General features: G+C 42.5%; 1 protein-coding gene across 7 annotated transcripts in view; it reads left to right on the top strand.

The window, feature by feature from the left end:
• Positions 1 to 16,126, top strand: part of LOC132407086 (Fanconi anemia core complex-associated protein 24-like) — a 195,941-nt gene that overhangs the window by 48,406 nt on the left and 131,409 nt on the right. For 2 of the 7 annotated variants that reach the window (XM_059993372.1, XM_059993363.1), the window contains exon 2: positions 8,582 to 8,664. The exons of 3 other annotated variants lie outside the window; for them this stretch is intronic. The gene's annotated coding sequence lies outside the window, so the exon portion shown is untranslated. Of the gene's footprint in view, positions 1 to 8,581; positions 8,665 to 8,765; positions 8,837 to 16,126 lie in introns of those variants that run through there. 2 more of the 7 variants (XM_059993366.1, XM_059993369.1) reach the window with 2 other exon arrangements.

Genomic DNA, 16,126 nt, shown 5'->3' on the forward strand with positions numbered 1-16,126 from the left:
TTATTCCCTCTATTATCTCTGATGGCCAAACTGGTTTTATTGAAAACCATCTCCCTTTTTTTAACATTCGGCGTTTATTTAATATTTTATATTCACCTCCAACTGGGATTCCTGAATGTGTTATTTCCCTTGATGCGGAGAAAGCATTTGATCTTATAGAGTGGAACTACCTTTTTACAGTTTTAAAAAAATTTGACTTTGGTCAAAGTTTTATCTCTTGGATCAAATTGCTGTATTTGTGTCCTACTGCCTCTGTTTTAACTAATTTTCAAAAATCCCAGTTATTTAACCTCAAACGTGGCACCCGTCAGGGATGCCCTTTAAGTCCCTTTCTCTTTGATTTGGCTATGGAACCTTTGGCGATAGCATTTCGAAATTGTCCTGAATTGACCGGGATTTGGAGAGGGGGTGTTGAGCATAAAGTTTCTCTTTATGCTGATGACTTATTACTCTTTCTCTCAAATCCGTCTACATCCTTACCTCCAATGTTTTCACTTCTTGACCAGTTTAGCCAGTTCTCTGGCTATAAACTTAATTTACATAAGAGCGAACTTTTCCCAATTAATAAAGAAGCACAAGAATTAACATTTCGTGATCTCCCCTTTAAAGTAGTCCATAATCAATTTACCTATCTTGGGATTACAGTCACAAGGAAGTTTAAAGATCTCTTTCGTGAAAATTTTGCCAATCTTTCATATACTATAAAACAGAGTCTGGTACAATGGTCACCTCTATCTATGTCTTTGGTAGGTCGTATTAATGCTGTTAAAATGTATGTTCTCCCTAAACTTTTATATTTATTTCAATCAATCCCAATTTTTATTCCTAAATCTTTTTTTGATTCCTTAGACTATTATTTTGTCATATCTGTGGAAGAATAAGCGCTCTAGAATTAATAAAGTCTATCTCCAAAAACCTAAAAAAGAGGGTGGCATGGCTTTACCTAACTTTCGTTTATATTATTGGGCAGCCAATATACGTTGTGCTACCTTTTGGGTTTTTTTCCATGGCCAACCCGAGTGCCCTAATTGGGTGGCAATGGAGTTGAGCTCCACTAAAGAATTATCTATCTCTGCACTTCTTGGCTCTGTACTCCCTAGTAGTTTGTCCAGATTAATAGTTAATCCTCTTTTTAGACACACTTTGCGTATATGGGCTCAGTTTTGGAAATTTTATGGTTTCCATGGTTTTTCCGTTTCCAGCCCTGTCGTACATAATCACCTTTTTTTACCTACTACGTATGACTCAGCATTCCCTGAATGGTATACGAAGGGCTTTAGACTTTTTGAAGATCTTTTTATTGATAATTGCTTCGCTTCTTTCCAACAGCTCTCTGCTAAGTTCAATCTGCCCAATGCTCATTTTTTTAGATATCTCCAAATTAGACACTTTATTACTCCTTTAATTCCTAATTTCCCTGAAATGCCTGAGAAAAATGTTATGGACTTACTTCTTTCCATTAATCCGCTAGGTAAAGGTTTAATATCAATTATTCGAGATAAATTAGCAGCCTTACGACGTGCCCCTGTGGATAAAATTAAAATGGCTTGGGAGCAGGATTTAAATACCTCCTTATCTGATGAGACTTGGGACTCAATTCTCAAATCGGTTAATTCAACCTCTCTTTGTGCTCGCCATTGCCTTTTACAGTTTAAGATTGTTCATAGAGCCCATATGTCTAAACCTAAACTATCTCGATTTTACCCTAACATTAGTCTGCTTTGTGATAAATGCAAAAGGGGCGAGGCCTCTCTCATTCATATGTACTGGTTTTGTCCTATCTTGGAGAAATTTTGGAAAGATATCTTCATAACGCTATCGTATATTCTGAATCACCACCTAGAACCAAACCCTTCAATTGCTTTGTTTGGTTCCTGGGGTGAGACAGATTTATGTCTGAGTCCGACTAAGTGTCAAATATTATCTTTTGCCTCTCTCCTGGCTAGACGTTTAATCCTCCTTAGATGGATAGATGTTGCCCTGCCCACGCATGCTCAATGGCTTAACGATATTATGGCCTGCTTGGACCTTGAAAAAATTCATTATTCAGTTCTTAATTCGGATTTAAAGTTCCATAAGGTCTGGGGACCTTTTATTGAGTACTTTCATAACCTTCCTCCTAACTAAGGATTTTTTTTGGTCCCTTGCTTTCAGCTCCTTTTTTTTGGTAGTAGGCATTATTATCTTCTGTTGCTAAGTGTATTTACAGTTTTGGGGGTTTGATTGTCCTGATTTATATTCTCTGTATTGTGTTGTGGTTGGTCTGGAGTTTTTTTTTGTTGCTGGGCTTGGGGAGGATACTAATTTTACATGTCTTCAATTTGGGTGCTTTTTCAATTATCTTTCTTTGTATCATATTGTTATTGTATGTTTATTTTTGCACTATCAATGTTCTTCATTTTGATCTGGGTTTTTTTTATCTGTAGTTATGTAGAAAGTGTATAAAAAAACAAAAAAACTCTAATGCTGCTCAGAATGCCAAACTGTATAGCATGCTTGCCTTTGTTAGTCTGGGTCTGGAGTATAAAAAGTCAGGAAGTAATTTTTCAGTGATGTAAATTCCTGGTTAGGGCACGTATGGAGTATTATGTGCAATTCTGGTCACCCCATTTACAGGAAGGGTGTGGTGGCTTCGGAGAGGATGTAGAAGAGTTTCACTAGCATGTGTCCTGGAATAGAGGGTATTGGGTATTAAAGGAGGCTGAGGAGTGACATGATGGGGTATATAAAATTTGGAAAGGTATAGACAGAACAGAACCTTTTTTCACAGAGTAAAAATGTCAAATAACTACACCATGGGCAGTCCCAAGCCCAGCTACAAAAGGAGGATGGTTTGGCATGGGATAGCAACCCGTTCTGTCAAAACCCAGAGTGTCCCAGACACTTACCCTCTTGCTGGTAAGGTCCAAACACTGCTTTTCTTCCGAATTATTCATTGTAGTCAAGTCAGGTCAAGTCGTTTTTTATTGTCACTTCAACCATGAACTGCTGGTACAGTACACAGTAAAAATGAGACAATGTTTCTCCAGGACCCTGGTGCTACATGAAACAACACAAAAGCTACACAAGACTATGTGAGACGACTCTCATCCTCCATCACTCAAAGGAGAGAAGGCCGAGTTTACTCAACCTATTCTCATAAGGCATGTACCCCAAACCAGGCAACAACCTGGTAAATCTCCTCTGTACCCTTTCTATGGTTTCCACATCCTTCCTGTAGTGAGGCGACCAGAATTGAGCACAGTATTCCAAGTGGGGTCTGACCAGGGTCCTTCGTAGCTTTGACATTACCTCTGGGCTCTTGAATTCAATCCCACAGTTGATGAAGGCCAATGCACCGTATACTTTCTTAACCACAGTCAACCTGCGTAGCAGCTTTGAGTGTCCTATGGACTCGGACCCCAAGATCCCTCTGATCCTCCACACTGCCAAGAGTCTTGCCATTAACGTTATATTCTGCCATCATATTTAACCTACCAAAATGAACCACCTCACAATTATCTGGGTTGAACTCCATCTGCCACTTCTCAGCCCAGTTTTGCATCTTATCAATGTCCCGTTGTAACCTCTGACAGCCCTCCACACTATCCACAACACCTCCAACCCATCCCTCCATTTTCTCATCCAGGTCATTTATAAAAATCATGAAGAGTAAGGGTCCCAGAACAGATCCCTGAGGCACTTCACTGGTTACTGACCTCCATGCAGAATATGACCCGTCTACAACCACTCTTTGCCTTCTGTGGTCAAGCCAGTTACAAAGCAATGTCCCCTTGGGTACCATGCCTCCTTACTTTCTCAATAAGCCTTGCATGGGGTACCTTATCAAATGCCTTGCTAAAAACTATACACACTACATCTACGGCTCTATCTTCATCAGACAGACAGAGATATTTTATTGATCCCGGGGGAAATTGGGTTTCGTTACAGCCGCACGAACCAAGAATAGTATAGAAATATAGCAATATAAATCCACAAATAATTAAATAATAATGTTAATCACGCCAAGTGGAATTACATCCAGGACCAGCCTATTGGCTCAGTGTGTCTGACACTCCGAGGGAGGAGTTGCTAAATTTGATGGCCGCAGGCAGGAATGACTTCCTATGACGCTCAGTGTTACATCTCGGTGGAATGAGTCTCTGGCTGAATGTACTCCTGTGTCTAACCAGTACATTATGGAGTGGATGGGAGTCATTGTCTAAGATGGCATGCAACTTGGACAGCATCCTCTTTTCAGACACCACCATCAGAGAGTCCAGTTCCACCCCCACAACATCACTGGCCTTACGAATGATTCTATTGGTGTCTGCTACCTTCAGCCTGCTGCCCCAGCACACAACAGCAAACGTGATAGCACTGGCCACCCCGGACTCATAGAACATTCTCAGCATCGTCCAGCAGATGTTAAAGGACCTCAGTCTCCTCAGGAAGTAGAGACGGCTCTGACCCTTCTTGTAGACAGCTTCAGTGTTCTTTGACCAGTCCAGTTTATTGTCAATTCGTATCCCCAGGTATTTGTAATCCTCCACCATGTCCACACTGACCCCTTGGATGGAAACAGGGGTCACCAGTGCCTTAGCCCTCCTCAGGTCCACCATCAGCTCCTTAGTCTTTTTCACATTAAGCTGCAGATGATTCTGCTCACACCATGTGACAAAGTTTCCCACCGTAGCCCTGTACTCAGCCTCATCTCCCTTGCTGATGCATCCAACTATCAATGTGATCAAAGGGTTTTGTCACATCCTCAAAAAAAATTCTATGTTATCTGCAAATTTAACTGACCATGCCTTCAATTCTCATCCAACTTATTGATATAGATGATAATAACACTGAGCCCAGCACTAAGTGCTAGGGAACACTGCTAGTTTCTGGCCTCCAGTCTGAAAAATAACCTACTACCATCACCCTCTGTTTCTTACCATTAAGCCGATTGTGCATCCAATTCGCCAGCTCTCCCTGGATCCCTTGCAGTGTAATCTTCCAGAGCAGCCTAGCATGTGGAACCTTATCGAAGATCTTAGTGAAGTCCATAAAGTTCGCCCTAGCCTCATCAGCCTTTTTGCTTAATTCAAAATAACTCAAATTCATGTGACATGATCTGCCGTGCACAAAGCTGTTTGTTTATCCATTACCATAAACAAACCATTGCTTTCTAAATACTCGTATATCTTATCCCACTGAGAGAACTCATTCAGCTCCATCATAGGCACTAGCCTCCCCACCATTGAGAACATTTTCAAAATGCAATGCCTCAAAAGATGACACCCATCATTAAGGACTCTTACCACCCAGGACATGCCCTCTTCCCCTTTCTACCAACAGAGGGGAGGTACAGGAGCCTGAAGGCTTGTACTCAATGTTTTAGGAACAGCTTCTTCCCTTCTGCCATTTTCTGAATGATCCATGAATAATACCTCACTATTTCTTACGCTACTTGATTTTAATTATATACTATAGTAATGACATGTCAGTAATTATAAACGTAGTTCTGATTCACTGAATCCCCTGGAGTAACATAACTACTACAAATGTTAGGCTTATTGGTGTATAGTTTCTGTCCCTCCTTAAATAAAGGTGCAGCATTGGCCACCCTCCAATCCTCCTGCACCTCACCCATCACTACTCATGATGCATATACCTCAGCCAGGGCTCCTGCAAATTGTTCTCTAGCTTTCCGCAGTGTTTTTGGTTATAATGGGCTGCCAGCGATGGTGGTGGAGGCAGATCTGATAGGATCTTTTAAAAGACTCCTGGACAGGTGTATGGACCTCAGAAAAATAGAGGGCTATGGGTAATTTCTTGGGCAAGGACGTGTTCGGCACAGCTTTGTGGGCTGAAGGGCCTGCATTGTGTTGTAGGTTTTTTTATGTTTCTATGTTTACCTGAGCCGGCCTGGAGATATGTCAGCTCAGATGAAAGGTCTTGACCCAAAACATCAACTGTCCATTTCCCTCCATAGATGCTGACTTCCTCCAGTTTAATGTGCTTATTTATGAGAGGAAAGAAGGGGTTAATCCTTATTTGCCATATTAACAGTTTTGCCTGGAATGATTTGGCAGTGACATCTGTCATTGGATAGGTGTGCAAGCTTGATTTTTCCCATGGGCAGTGCTCTTCCTGCAATTAAAACTTGGTCTGCCTCATGTGCAGTGCGCATGACTTTCTAGTGCATTGTTTTCGCCTAAGATGGATAAGATTACACAGGATCTTTGCCGTGAATAGTAATTTATTCTTGTGTGAAGCACAATGCTAAACATGCTAAAAGAACAGCAAAGTCCCGATTCCATAAAAATCTTGTTTAGTTTTGGGATATAGTGTTTGTACAATTCTAGAGCATAGACCAGTACAGCACAGGAACAGGTTCTTTGGTCCACAATGTTGTGCCAAACCAATTAAATTAATAATCAAATGGCTAACTAAACTAATCTCTTCTGCCTACACAATGTCCACATCCTTCCATTTTCCTCACATTCATGTGTCTACCTAAACGTCTCCTAAAAGTCTCCAATGTTTCTGCCTCTATCCCTACCCCAGGCACCCACCATTCTCTGTGTGTTTTTTAAAAAAAATACTTTGTCCCTCATGTCTCCTTTGAAATGATCCCTCTCATTTTAAATACATGCCTTCTGGTATTAGACATTTCAACCTTTGGAAAAAGAAATTGTGTACACTTGTATCTTTTCTTGGAGGCTCACTGTTGGTCGAGGTTGACCATGGATATTGCATACTAGCTGACCACATGATACCCAAGCCAGGGCAGTACGAAATGGAGAGCAAGCTGTTTCCCTTACAGCAGGCTTTGCCTCTCCACGCAGCCCATGAACCTAAAGGAACAGCATAGACTGACACAGTTTGGCACCAGCAGCATTGCAGGAATTGCCAGACGGTGTAGAGCTGAACATCGGGCTGCCTTGAGGACTCCAGCTCCAGACTTTTCCTCAAGAGTTTACTCGTGCCTTGAGCCAGTATAGACACAAGGCAGTGGAGGTTTGAGATCAGGGTTTTCCTTTTGGATGAGCTGCCAACCACGGCTGATGAGCCCCATCTGCCCAAAACAACTGGTTTTAAGGCATCAGTAACACGCTTTGCCCCTACTGTCAATAGAAGCGGTTCTGCCGGGCTCAGTAACTAGGTTACATGTGAAGGTTAGGAGCTGACCTTAGTTATCAGAGTCTATTTGAGACGCACACCATTGGGAGTATTTGCATAGGTTGTGCAAGCTTATCCCCACCCTCCCCCCTTCACACCCCCCCCCCCCCCACCCTGAACCCCTGTCTATGACAGCCTTAAAAAACCCTACTCCATCTATCTGGCTCATAATCTTATAAACCTCTATCAGATTTCTGCTCACCCTCCGCCACTCCAGAGCAAGCAACTCAAGCTTCTTTAATCCAGCCTCGACATCTTCCCTATTATGAGGCAAGCAGATATTTTGCTAGCTTTGCTAATGTTTGATAGGTTCGCTTCTGTCTGTGTCCTGCTGAAAGCCTCCTGGGAGTTCTGGTTCTTTCCCTAGTTTAGAGTAAGCCAGTGGAAAACTGGGCGCACTGCATACTTCTTCACCCGAAGGACTGCAATTCAAAAAGGTATTCACCTCATCTGAAGGGTATTTGGGGTTATAAATCCTGATGCATGGGGAACCTGAGGGGGAACATCACTAAGAATGTGGTGCAAGTGTAGAACGAGTGTAATTGGAAGTGGAGGATGAGGATTCAATTTCACCAATTAAGAGAAGGTTGGATAAGTACATGGATAGGAGGGGGGGATGGAGGACTATGGTTCAGGTGCAGGTCAATGGAGCTAAGCAAATTAACAGTTCCACAGTAACTAAAATTCCAAGTAAATTTATCATCAGAGTAAGTATTTGTCACCGTATACTGTCCTGAGATTCATTTTGTTGCAGGCATTTACAGTAGATACAAAGAACCACAATAGGATTGGTGAAAAACTGCATACAAACAAAGATGGGCAAATAACCAATACATAAGAAGACAAACTGTGCAATTGTAAAAAGAGAGCATGGCCTGGATGGTAGCAGTCCTTGATGATGGATGCTGCTTTCTTCTGGCAATGGTGGGACTAGATGGGCCGAATGTCCTGTTTTAGTGGTGTTTGTTCTATGATTCTTAAATGCTGGCCTTACCAGCGGGAGCAGATTCTGAAAATTGCTTATAATTTTTTAAAAAGCTGTGGGATTGGCATGTCAGCCTAGATTTTTGAGCAGTGGGGTTGGCGTGTGACTTGAACCCTCATCATTCTTTGGAAAGAGTATTGATGAGGGTGGAGTGGTAGATGTGAGTTACATGACTTTGGCAAGGTCCCATGTGGGAGACTGGTTCAAAAGGTTAGGACCCAAGGGGTTGAACATTTTCCAAAGTTGAATCCAATATTGGCTTAGCAGTAGGAGGCATGGGTGATGTAAATTGTTATGATTGTATCCCTTGGGTATTGGTGGTACCGAGGTACAGTAGAAGCCTTGTTTTGCATGCCATCCGTACAAATCACGTCAATACACTGAGATGGTACAAATGAAAAACACTAACAGAAAACAAAATATAGTTTTCTTCTTCTTTTTCAGTTGTCCATCGGAATCCGCTCCTTTAACGGTGAGATCTTTGATGACAATACAGTCCTATCCTGGACCCACAAGCTCTATTGCAGGTGGGACATGTATATGTGGTAGTGGTGGTAGTGATGGCAACCATGGCTGTATTTCTCCTGGCTCTCTTCTGCTGTCTTCTGATTGTTCTTTCCATCTCCAGAATATGAAACCCATCCCTACACAGCTGTCGCCAAGTGTTACGGTCAGCAGCAACATTTTCCAGGTCCTCAGGTCTGATCTTGCACGTCCTTAAAGCATTCTTCATCTGATCCTTGTAGCTGGCGGTATAACACTCTGCTGGGTAGCCTTCGTGGGGGCATCCTTATTACATGCCCCAGCCACTGCAGCTGACACTGGGTGATCATGGCCTCAATACTTATGCAGTTGGTCTTTACAAGTATTTCAGTGTGAGGTACCTGCTCGCGCCAGGTAATTCCCAGGATGTGCTGAAGGCAGCTTATGTGGAAGCGCACCTAGAACTTGATGTGATGGCTGTAGGTTACCCAAGCTTCACAGCTATAAAGGAGGATGGTGACACAGACTGCTTGGTATACAGCGACCTTTATGGAGGGATGAAGGCTCCCAAAGGCAGCTGATGCCTGTTTAATGCAGCTCTGGAGTGTTACAGTTACAGAGAAAGCACAGTGCAGGCAGACATTAAGGTGCAAGGCCATAACAAGGTAGATTGTGAGGTCAAGAGTTATTCTTAACCATTCAATAGTCTGATTATGGTGGGATAGAAGTTGCCTCAGCCTGGTGGTATGTGTTTTCAGGCTTTTATATCTTCTGCCTGATGGGAAATGGGAAAAGAGTGTGTTCAGGGTGGGTGCTATATTTAATTATTGAGGCAGTGGTCTTGGAGGACAGTTTGATGATGTCAACTTTCTTTAGCCTCCTGAGGAAGTAAAGGTGTTGGTGAGCTTTCCTGGCCTGAATGGCATTGTGGCTGGGGACCAGGTCAGGATTTTGCTGATGTTCACACCCTGGAATTTGAAGCTGTCAACTTTGTTGACCTCAGCATCTTTGATCTTGACAGGAGCATGTGCACTGTCCCCTTTCCTGGAGTAAATGACCAACTCTTTTGATTTGCTGGCACTGAAAAAAGGTTTGCTGTCATCACACCATGTCACTAAGATCTCTATCTTCTTCCTGTACTCTGGAATATCATCCCTCTACGCTGGTATCACCAGCAAACCTGCAGAAGGAGTTGGAGTAGAATATGGCTACACAGTTGTGGGTGTACGGAAAGTTAAGGAAGGGGCTGAGGAGACAACCTTCTGGGGCACCAGTATTTCGTGGCAGAGGGGTTGCTGCCTATCCTTGCTGATTGTAGTCTGTTGGTCAGGGAGTTGAGGATCCAGTCACCAAGGGAGGTGTTGAGTCTCAGGTATACAAGCTTGGAGAATGAGTTTGCTTGGAAATACAGTACTGAAAGCAAGCTGTAGTTAATATATAGTAATCTGACATGGGTATCTTTAATATTGAGATACTCCAGGGAGGAATGTAGAACCAGGGAGATGGCATCTGTTATAGACCAGTTTTAGCAGTAGGGGCATTGCAGTGGGTAGAGGTTGTGTGGGAGGCTGGAACTGATGCACTTCATGATGATGGATGTCGGAACTACAAGGTGGTAGTAATTAAGACACATTACTTGTTTTTTTTTAGATGCTGGGATGATAATGAACTTTTTAAAGCAGGCTGGAACCTTGAGTTGATGTATAGGCAGAGTGGAGACCTTTGTTGTTTTATCATAAATGTGCACAAGTTGGATGTGGGAGGCAAGGTGAGTAAGTTTGTGGATGGCACAAAGATTGTTCATCGTGCAAAAGGTCTTCAGGCTTCACTGTGCTGGTGAAATGGTCTGCAAATGGCAGATGGAGTTTAATCCAGATAAACGGGAGGGCATGCATCTTGAGAGTACTGGTGAGGCTATGGCATGCACCTTGGGTGTACCGGTGAGGCTCAGGTTTGCCCCTTGGGTGTACTGAGGCTAAGATATACACCTTGGGTGTACCAGTGAGACTAAAGCATGCACCGCAAGTAAGGTTTTAGGGAGTATTGAGGAACAGAGTGGATCCATCAATCCTTGAAGGTGACAATATTCTGGTGGGGATGCTCCCACTTTCTGCCTGTTCAAAGGGCACAAGGTGCTGGTCACTGCCATTCAGATGCATGAGTGTGAGCCACGGCCCATGGAGAAGGCAGGAAAATTTGCGTATTACAGGAATCTTTTAATGAACTATATCACTCTTGACTTGCAGACTCTGCCAATTAAATGCTAATGACATTTCCCTCAGGAGATATCAATGAATAATTGTTTATAGAACACAAGCTTGCTTAGCAAATAAAACCATGTCTGGGGAGTTCACCATCAGCTTTGATTCATCTGTGTAGTTTAGTCAGCCGAGAAGATAATTGGGGTCTCTCTTCCTGCCATTTCAGACATTTACACCACATGCTGCATCCGCAAAGCTAACAGCATTGTGAAGGACCCCACGCACCCCTCATACAAACTCTTCTCCCTCCTGCCATCTGGCAAAAGGTACCAAAGCATTTGGGCTCTCACGACCAGACTGTGCAACAGTTACTTCCCCCAAGCCATCAGACTCCTCAATATCCAGAGTCTAGACCAGGCATGGGCAAACTACAGCCCGGGGGCCATATGCGGCCCATTAAGCTTTTTAATCCGGCCCGCAGAACTTGATGAAATTATATTAATAAACCTTGTTAACGTTTTTTCCCTGCAATTCTGGCGTTTTCCCAATAGATGACGCACTCTATATACATTTGTGGCGACCCATTTCCTGGCACATCCGAACTGGCTCACAGTTAGCCAGTGTTCCGGCTAAGGGAGATAGCCTGCGGGGGATTTGCGAGCACAGAGCTTTGGAGCCTCTGTGCCACGGGGGGCAGGTTGAGGGAGGCTTAAAAGTAAGGCTGGGGATTTCGAATAAAGTTTTTTTCTTCGACTGCAGTTACCGACTCCGTGTCGTAATTTTAGTGCTGCATGTAGCACACCGCTACACATTGACCTTTGTTGAGGTGCAGCGTATTACTCCACATTTGCGCTTTACTCTTTGTTCGGCTCGACCTATTTGTGTGAACAGGCGTTCAGCGTCATGAACATCAACAAAGCCAGCCACAGATCCAAGTTAACTGACCAACACCTCAGATCCATCCTGAGAATCGCCACAACAAAACTAAATCCAGACTTTGATGCGCTGGCTAAAAAGGGAGACCAACAACACTGTTCCCACTGAAATTAAAAATAAGTTTCTTCGTTGTGTTATGTAAAAAATGCATTTGAAAATATTTTTTTCAATAAGCCTTACATGTTACATGTCATTTCTGTTAAGTGATGGACATGAGTAGTGTGCAGGTGCACGTACGTTCTCAAAATAAAAAATGCGCTCCAGATCAAATAATGCGCTCCGCATACTGGCGCACTGTCACTGTTCTGTCCTTGTGCTGGTCGTTGTTGAGTTTTGGCACAGGGGACAATTGAATAAGAAGGAGCAGGACAAGTAGACCTGCATCTCCTACCGTTTTTGAAATAAAGACAGGAAGGAAGAGAGTGATGTTGATAATATCTTGAAGGATAACAGAATTTTCAGTGCTTTAAAATAATAACTGTTACTATTAAAAAAGCTGTATTTTATTCATTTAATTTTCAGTGTTTTAAAAGTCATTTCAATAAATAGCTAAATACCATGGGACTTCAAAGACAGATATTTTGTTGTAATGCATTTGTTCATTTTCAATTGAAATTAAAGCACATGTTTTCTACATATCCCATGATATTGTGGCGACTCATTTCCTAGCGTATCCGAACCGACTCACAATTAGATAGCCTACGGGGGTTTGCGAGCACAGAGCTTTGGAGCCTCTTCGCCATGGGGGGCCGGTTGACAGAGGCTTAAAAGTGAGGCTGAAGTTTTCGAATAAAGTTTTTTCCTTCGACTGCAGTTACCGACTCCGTGTCGTAATTTTAGCGCTGCGTGTAGCACACCGCTACAATATTTTATTTTCTCTTATGAGGTGTATTACCAAAACACTCCGTCCATCTGCTCCTGGTCCGACCCCCCCTGTCAAATTTTAGAACCCTTTGTGGCCCACAAGTCAAAAAGTTTGCCCACCCCTGGTCTAGACTGACATCTACATCATTTATTATTATATTGAAATTTGTCCTCTACTGTGCTTATTGTCTTGTTTATTAATTATTAATTAATTATTATAATGCCCTGCCCTATTTTGTGCACTTTATGTAGTCCTGTGTAGGTCTATAGTTTAAGTTTTGTGTTGTTTTACGTAGTCTAGTGTAGTTTTGTGTTTCATGTAGCACCATGGTCTTGGAGGAGCTTTGTTTGGTTTTTACTATGTATTGTACCAGCAGTTTATGGTCGAAATTACAATAAAAAGCGACTTGATGTGACTTGATGAGATGTGTTCATTCCTTGTATCCCATTAAAATGTGAGCTTGCAACACACACAGAATGCTAGAGGAACTCAGCAGGCCAGGCAGCATCTATGAAAAAGAGCACAGTCGACATTTCCGGCTGGCATCTTTTCTGTGGATGCTGCCTAGCCTGCTGAGTTCCTTCTTCATTTTGTGTGTGTTGCTTGAATTTCCAGCATCTGCAGGTTTCTCTTCTTTGAAAATGTGAGCTTGGGCAGTGTTCCTTCCAGAACTTTCTCTTGTTAATGAAGAAGGTGACAGTAACCCTGATCCCTACAAATATTCCTCCTGCAAAGCTCTGGAGTGACCATTGAGTCATAGAGCATTACTGCACGGATATAGATGCTCAGGCCCATTGAGTTCATGTTGACCACGGTGCTTAACCAGCTAGTCCCAATTTCCTGTGTTCAGACCATCTCTTTAAACCCCACTCCTTCATGAACCTATCCAAGTTCTTCTTAAATGATACTATTGAACTTGATGTCTTTTTGAAAATCCCTATCAAATGGTTTGTGTAGGATTAAGAAATAAGAGTTACAGGTTGATTCTGGCGACCAATGGTAGTGTGTGTGTGTGTGTGTGTGTGTGTGTATATAAGGTGGTCTGATCAAAGGAAATCAAACAGTGTTCATGTTTCAACTTAATTCGACCATCCCTTCCTTCAGGCTATCATCTCAATGAAGTTTCGATAGTGAAACAGGTTTAAAAGGGAGTGTTATGTACTTTCAACACTTCCCCGAAAATAAACTGAATAGAAACTGGTTAGTCAGTGACTGGATGCCAGCATGCTCCTTAGGGAAAGAGTCTTTCCAAACCTGTTAGTTGAGCAGGTTTCTCTCGCTGCAGAGTGTTGCAACTGGCAGTCATGTTCACTTCACAGTTTCGATGAACTATGCAGCCAATGAGAGGTGTTAAAGTTAGGAGAGTCCATGATCTGTCTCGTAACAGCTTGAGCTTTGGTTAATCTACCGCAGTGTTGGTTCAGTACGACATCAGAATCAACTTAGCAGCTGCAGTTCAATTCAATACACAATATAGAAGAAAAAATATAATAATAATACATTAATAATCAATTACAGTATACATATATTGAATAAATTAAAAACATGCAAAAAACAGAAATAATAACAGGGTTGTCATGATGTGAGATTTTGGTGCAATAATAATAGGGTTGTCGTGATGGGAGATTGTAATTTCCCTCGTATTGATTGGCATCTCCTTAGATCAAGGGATTTAGGTGGGGTGGTTTGTTAGGCGTGTTCATGAAAGTTTCCTGACACAATATGTAGATAAGCCTAGAAGAGGAGAGGCTGTACTGGATCTGGTGTTGGGAAATGAACCTGGTCAGGTGTCAGGTCTCTCAGTGGGAGAGCATTTTGGAGATAGTGATCATAATTCTATCTCCTTTACCAGAGCATTGGAGAGGGATAGGGGCAGACAAGTTAGAAAAAGGTTTAATTGAAGTAAGGGGAAATATGAAGCTATCAGGGAGGAAATTGGAAGTATAAATTGGAAACAGATGTTCTCGGAAGTGTACGGCAGAATGTGGCAAATGGTCAGGGGACGTTTGCGTGGCGTTCTGCATACGTATGTTCCAATGAAATGGGGGAAGGATGGCAGGTTACAGGAACCATAGTGCATAAAGGCTGTTGTAAATCTAGTCAAGAAGAAAGGAAAATCTAACAAAAGGTTCGAAAAACTAGGTAATGATAGAGATCTAGAAGATTATAAGGCTAGTGGGAAGGAGTTTAAGAATGAAATTAGGAGAGAGAGAAGGGGCCATGAGAAGGCCTTGGTGGACAGGATTAAGGAAAACCCCAAGGCATTCTACAAGTATGTGAAGGACAAGAGGATAAGATGTGAAAGAATAGGATCAATCAAGTGTGACAGTGGAAAAGTGTGTATGGAACTGGAGGAGATAGCAGAGATACTTAAGGAATACTTTACTTCATTATTCACTACAGAAGAAGACCTTGGCGATTGTAGGGATAACTTATAGTGGACTGAAAAGCTTGTGCATATAGACATTAAGAAAGAGGATGTGCTGGAGCTTTTGGAAAGCATCAAGTTGGAAAAGTCACTGGGACTGGATGAGATGTACCCCAGGCTACTGTGGGAGTCGAGGGTGGAGATTGCTGAGCCTCTGGCAATCATCTTTGCATCATCATTGGGGACAGGAGATGTTCTGGTGGATTGGAGGGTTGCAGATGTTCTCTTATTCAAGAAAAGGAGTAGAGTTAGCCCAGGAAATTATAGACCAGTGACTCTTACTGTAGTGGTTGGTAAGTTGATGGAGAAGATCCTGAGAGGCAGGATTTATGAACATTTGGAGAGGCATAATATGATTAGGAATAGCCAGCATGGCTTTGTTAAAGGTAGGTCATGCCTTACGAGCATGATTGAATTTTTTGAGGATGTGACTAAGCACATTGATGGAGGTAGAGAAGTAGATATAAAGTATATGGATTTCAGCAAGGCAATTGATAATAGACAATAGACAATAGGTGCAGAAGTAGACCATTCGGCCCCTCGAGTCTGCACTGCCATTCTGAGATCATGGCTCATCATTCACTATCAATACCCAGTCCCTGCCTTGTCCCCATATCCCTTGATTCCCCTATCCATCAGATATCTATCTAGCTCCTTCTTGAAAGCATCCAGAGAATTAGCCTCCACCGTCTTCCGAGGCAGTGCATTCCACACCTTCACAACTCTCTGGGAGAAGAAGCTCTTCCTCAACTCTGTTTTAAATAACTGACCTCTTATTCTCAATCCTATCAAATCCTTTAATTATCTTAAACGTTTCAATCAGATCCCCTCTCAATCTCCTCAATTCCAGTGTGTACAAGTCCAATCTCTCTGCGTAAGACAGCCCTGCCATCCCAGGAATCAACCTAGTGAATCTACGCTGCACTTCCTCAATTGCCAGAATGTCCTTCCTTAAACCTGGAGACCAAAACTGTACATAATATTCCAGGTGTGGTCTCACCAGGGCCCTGTACAAATGCAAAAGGACATCCTTGCTCTTGTACTCAATTCCCCTTGTAACAAAGGCCAACATTCCA

Source organism: Hypanus sabinus, chromosome 17 (assembly GCF_030144855.1).
Source record: "Hypanus sabinus isolate sHypSab1 chromosome 17, sHypSab1.hap1, whole genome shotgun sequence".
Lineage (NCBI taxonomy): Eukaryota > Metazoa > Chordata > Chondrichthyes > Myliobatiformes > Dasyatidae > Hypanus > Hypanus sabinus.